Raw genomic sequence first — 6,512 nt, forward strand, 5'->3', positions numbered from 1 at the left:
TTGTCAGGGTTCCTGGGTCGGTGACCCAGTGTTTTCAGTTTTGTCACATTTAGGTTATGTTGCCACATCAATGTTCTCACTTCCTGTTTTTTTTTCCCCGTGTCAGCTTGTCTCTTGTGTCATTAGTCAGATTATGTTCAGCCCTGTGCTCACCTGTTTCCAATCATTGTCATCATTCAACCTGTGTATTTAAGTTCCTCGGTTTCACCAGTTCTTTGTCGTGTCATTGATGTTCATGTGATGTGGTCCTTCCCGTGTGTTCTCTCAGTTCAGTCAGCCATTCAGTGATCCAGCCAGTCAGTGTCTGTTCACCCTCTGTTCATCCACTCCTTATAATAAACCTTCACCAGTCTTCACCTACCTGCGAGTCCTGCGTTTTGGCTCCTTCTTCCTCGCCTCCACACAACGCCTGACACCAGTTTGGTTATTTAGTCATAAGTGTCACGGCGGGGTGAGGTAGACCTAGACGCAGACACGGTGGAGACAAAACTCCATCCATTCGCTTCCGCTTATCCTTTTCAGGGTCGCGGGGGGCGCTGGAGCCTATCCCAGCTGTCATAGGGCGAAAGGCAGGGTACACCCTGGACAGGTCGCCAGTCTGTCGCAGGGCTAACACACAGGGACAGACAACCATTCACACCTAGTGACAATTTGGATTAATCAATTAACCTATCCCCACAAGCTGCATGTCTTTGGACGGTGGGAGGAAGCCGGAGTACCCGGAGAGAACCCACGCAAACACGGGGAGAACATGCAAACTCCACACAGAAAGACCCCGGCCTGATGGTGGAATTGAACTCAGGACCTTCTTGCTGTGCGGCAACAGTGCTAACCACCGTGCCACCGTGCTGCGGGAGACAAAACTAAGTTTCAAAAATAAAGTGAGCTTTTATTGTGGCTGATGGCACGAGAAAAACATGAAACTAGGGAAACTAAGAAGACCATGAACACTGTGTTAACCTAAAGACTTTGACACTCAGTGAAAAAACTATGAAAAACTATGAACACGGAGTAAACTAAGAGTAATATGAAACAATGAGGTAAACCTATGAAATCTGTGAGGATAACGGACGACATGACAATAATTGAACAGAACCACAGTGACTAAATACACACAAGGGTGAGTAGGGGGAGTGGAAAAAACACGAGGAAACAGCTGACACACATGAACCTAATGATGCTACAGGGGAAGTGAAACACGATGAACGAAGAACACAAGACTCTTACAAAATAAAACAGGAAATATAACAAGACACAGACATGACTCGAACTTGACAAACAAAGAAAACTTGGACATGAAACATGACAGATAAACACACGTAGACTTAACATGACGAGCCGACATGGAAAACTTAACACAGGGATGAGACAAAAGGGAAGCTTGATAAGTCATGAACTAAAACTGTAACCTAGGCATGGCAGAATATAACTAGATAAACTGAAATGGAACTAGACTCAAATAACAAAACATCAAGAAACTCAGAACGCTGGGTCACATGACCCAGCACCATGACAATAAGATGATGTGGAAGTATTTTGAAGACTGCAGTGTCCATGGAATGTACCAGGGATGAACATAAAGAAGTGAACTAATGTTGTACTCATCTTGTACTCTGTTGTGTGCAAGTTTTAACAGGTAGCACATTTGGCACCGGGTGCTGTGTTACGTAGCAACAGAAGGCTCTGCAAGCCTCACTCATTAAGATGGTGAGGCTTTCTGCTTGATTGGATCAGCTGCAGCTATGTTCAGAGTTTTGCGATGGAAAAGCCACATTTTTCACTAATTCTTTTACAGTTTCCGGTATGTGCCATATAGATTCTCTGCTGAAGGTATGTGTTATATATGCACCCTGTGGAGCTGAACACAACCAAATGAACCCCAGCTGTAAAAGTACTGTACCGCAGAACAAACTGTATGTTGCAGTGGAATTTACATTTGATTGGTAAAAATGCAGAAAATCTATGTTTTTTTATGCTTGATAATCTATTGCCAAACTCATCCATCCATCTTCTGGCGCTTATCTGGGTTCGGGAGGTCTAAGCACAGAAGCCCAGATTCCCTCATCGTGATCATCTCTGACCATGGCCGTCTCTTCCAGCTCATCTGAAGGGAGACTGAGTCATTCCCAAACCAACTGAAAGATATAATCAGAGAGTCCTGCGCCTTGCTTGGGGCCTCCCGGTGTGATATGCCCAAAACACCTCAACTGGCTTCTTTGATGTGGACGAGCAGCGGCTGTACTCTCCCTCTTCAATGACCAAACTCACACAGCTTAATGCTCCTGAAAAGATTCTGAATACTGATGGTCACTAACCCTGGACTTACCATCAATACATACATACACAGTTTTACCTTCAAGGCACTTTACGACACTGTATTGTCTCAAATAACCATAATACTTACAATTGTCTCTCCCTGTAAGGAATGACATGTACTGTTGCAACATGCAGCATGGAAGAAATGGTGACCACATTTTGCACTATGCTACAGAGCCTCATCAACTTCATGTGCCCCAAAGGTTACTTTAATCCTAGAGTAAACCTTCTGGTGTCAGGAATTACAAGAACAGTATATTTTGATTTCACACATGTTGAATTTTAAGGTGTCCATCTTCTGCTGTGCTACATGTTATATACATGTTATAGATGTTATAAACATCTATAACAAATCTCAGTGTTTTGTATATGAATATGGCCAGGAATGCTCTTGTGCTGAAAAAGCCCTTTGTGTGCTTCCACATTCCAGCTTGAGAAACTCAAATACAGCAAGTGAGAATTGCTTATTTTTGCTCATGCTTGTGATTTTAGCACAAAGCCAATTCTTTTTTTTTATCAAGTATCAGAAGTTCAACATTAATTTTCAATCTGAATTTTCATGAATGTGTTGTAAGCTTTATCGTTCTTTCTGAAGAATCAGTGCAGAGAAGGAAGACTTGAGCTGGCTGTCTGATGCTGTGAGAGACCATAACTTCAATTTAGATTCCAGAAGCTCACTTTTGTCCTTACTGACCTGAACCTTACATTCACATCAAAGAGACGCTTGTTTGAAAATTCCCCAAAAGAGGGGTTGTAGAGTTTATGTTTACACCGAGAAAATTACAAGATAATGCTTAATGGTAATGCTAGAGTACAGGGAGTGCAGAATTATTAGGCAAATGAGTATTTTGTCCACATCATCCTCTTCATGCATGTTGTCTTACTCCAAGCTGTATAGGCTCGAAAGCCTACTACCAATTAAGCATATTAGGTGATGTGCATCTCTGTAATGAGAAGGGGTGTGGTCTAATGACATCAACACCCTATATCAGGTGTGCATAATTATTAGGCAACGTCCTTTCCTTTGGCAAAATGGGTCAAAAGAAGGACTTGACAGGCTCAGAAAAGTCAAAAATAGTGAGATATCTTGCAGAGGGATGCAGCAGTCTCAAAATTGCAAAGCTTCTGAAGCGTGATCATCGAACAATCAAGCGTTTCATTCAAAATAGTCAACAGGGTCGCAAGAAGCGTGTGGAAAAACCAAGGCGCAAAATAACTGCCCATGAACTGAGAAAAGTCAAGCGTGCAGCTGCCAAGATGCCACTTGCCACCAGTTTGGCCATATTTCAGAGCTGCAACATCACTGGAGTGCCCAAAAGCACAAGGTGTGCAATACTCAGAGACATGGCCAAGGTAAGAAAGGCTGAAAGACGACCACCACTGAACAAGACACACAAGCTGAAACGTCAAGACTGGGCCAAGAAATATCTCAAGACTGGTTTTTCTAAGGTTTTATGGACTGATGAAATGAGAGTGAGTCTTGATGGGCCAGATGGATGGGCCCGTGGCTGGATTGGTAAAGGGCAGAGAGCTCCAGTCCGACTCAGACGCCAGCAAGGTGGAGGTGGAGTACTGGTTTGGGCTGGTATCATCAAAGATGAGCTTGTGGGGCCTTTTTCGGGTTGAGGATGGAGTCAAGCTCAACTCCCAGTCCTACTGCCAGTTTCTGGAAGACACCTTCTTCAAGCAGTGGTACAGGAAGAAGTCTGCATCCTTCAAGAAAAACATGATTTTCATGCAGGACAATGCTCCATCACACGCGTCCAAGTACTCCACAGCGTGGCTGGCAAGAAAGGGTATAAAAGAAGAAAAACTAATGACATGGCCTCCTTGTTCACCTGATCTGAACCCCATTGAGAACCTGTGGTCCATCATCAAATGTGAGATTTACAAGGAGGGAAAACAGTACACCTCTCTGAACAGTGTCTGGGAGGCTGTGGTTGCTGCTGCACGCAATGTTGATGGTGAACAGATCAAAACACTGACAGAATCCATGGATGGCAGGCTTTTGAGTGTCCTTGCAAAGAAAGGTGGCTATATTGGTCGCTGATTTGTTTTTGTTTTGTTTTTGAATGTCAGAAATGTATATTTGTGAATGTGGAGATGTTATATTGGTTTCACTGGTAAAAATAAATAATTGAAATGGGTATATATTTGTTTTTTGTTAAGTTGCCTAATAATTATGCACAGTAATAGTCACCTGCACACACAGATATCCCCCTAAAATAGCTAAAACTAAAAACAAACTAAAAACTACTTCCAAAAACATTCAGCTTTGATATTAATGAGTTTTTTGGGTTCATTGAGAACATGGTTGTTGTTCAATAATAAAATTATTCCTCAAAAATACAACTTGCCTAATAATTCTGCACTCCCTGTATATTGCAAGTCTTTTTGAGAGCAAGTCAAGTCTACTTGTCTAAAGAGAACTTTGGAGAGTAGATGCTGAGGGAAAGAAAAAAACTCAGGCAAGAAAAAAAGCTTTTATTTCCATAATACAATTTTAATTTCCTCTTGTTGTGCTTGGCTGATTGTGGCTTTGTGTTTAACACGGTTAAAAATGTGCTGTTTATGTAGTGGGAGGGTGATCAAATTGTTCAGAGCAGGTACAGTACATCCAAGTTACATCTCACCTGCGTTTGATAAAATTTCAGCTGACCTCTTTAAAAGTAACAGTGCTCGACCTTTTGCCCCGAACCATGAAATTAATGTTTCTCCATCCTCATCCACAGTAGTTTGCTATAATCCCAATGGAAGTAGTAGAAGTCTCGAAGACCCCAAAATGCCGTCCTAGAGTCTGTAGGTAACTGTTGCTTGAGTTAGGGATAAATACATAATACATTACTGTAAATACAGTAATGTATTTACAGAGCTACATTGGAGTTGTGCCAGGAAAAAGTACTTGCTGTCCAAAAAGAACAGAGTAAAAGTGCACTGATGAACACAGAGGCAGAAGCAGAGTATTGGAACTGTGTGCTCTGAACAGACGAATCAAAGATAGAGTTGTTTGGCCAGTAATACTAGACAAGCTTAGAGCAAACCAACAGTTCATTTCTAGGATAACATTCATAGTTACAAATGTTTGGTGAAGCACAGTGGTGGAAATGTTATGGTTGGGATTCCTTCTCTGCCTCCAGGATTCTAGTCAGCGACTCAACTCTGCATCAGATCTTTAAAATAGTGTTCAGGCATCTGCTTAACACTGCAGGAAGAATAGATTTTTAGTTCCAGGAATGGCCACAATGTTCAGTGATTAGCAGCAGTTAACATCAGTTCACTGTCTGCAAATCTGATGTTCACCTTTGCCACTGAGTTTTAGTTGTGTTCACACGCTGTAAGGTTCAACTGCATGTTAGCCAAAGGCAGCTTAGTACAGCTAAGCTTTCGGCATAGTGACAGATGTTTACATCAGCTACACATGATATAATAGACCTCCCCATGATATACATAACATTTATGGCACAATGATTGATGTAACCATATTAAAAATTGAGTAACTGCAGTATATTTTTTAAATACGAATCATAAATGCTAAATGCTGTGAATGTGGGAGTAAATGGTTGTCTCTCTGTGCTTAGCCTGCAACAGAGCATCTGTCCAAGTGTGTACAAGTAAAATTCTTAAAAATTTATTAATTGAGACAGGATAGGGTAAACAACTGTCTATTTTCTGGCTCTAGGAACCTTTGCAAGGCCAGAGTCCTGAGATCGTAGAGCACGGGATGGAACATAAAGGTGTAAAAGGTCAAAGACATATGAAGGTGCCAATCCATTTAAAGCCTTGTAGGTGAGCAGCAGGACCTTAAAATCTGCTCGAACCTGACAAGGTAGCCAATGCAGAGATCTCAGAACAGGGCTAATGTGCTCAAAAAGGCCTCTGAAACTTTTCTTTGGTTAACTCAGAAAGAAGAGCATTACAATAATCAATACGTGAAGACACAAATGCATGGACAAGAACCTCTGCAGTGTCGCTTGATAAAATTTGTCTGATTTTGACTATGTTCCTCAAATGATAAACAGCGGTCTTTGTTATCTCTTTAACATGAGACTCGAAGGAGAGCACCATGTCGAACCACACGCCCAAGTTTTTTTACCTTGTCCCTGCAATTTATGACACTGTCATCAATTTTCAAGATGAAATTTTGGGGCAAGTGCTGAGATTTTTGTGGTCCAATGACCATCAACTCTGTCTTATCA

This window comes from Haplochromis burtoni, unplaced genomic scaffold (assembly GCF_018398535.1).
Source record: "Haplochromis burtoni strain Fernald_Lab_line unplaced genomic scaffold, NCSU_Asbu1 Contig_221, whole genome shotgun sequence".
NCBI classification, from domain to species: Eukaryota; Metazoa; Chordata; class Actinopteri; order Cichliformes; family Cichlidae; genus Haplochromis; species Haplochromis burtoni.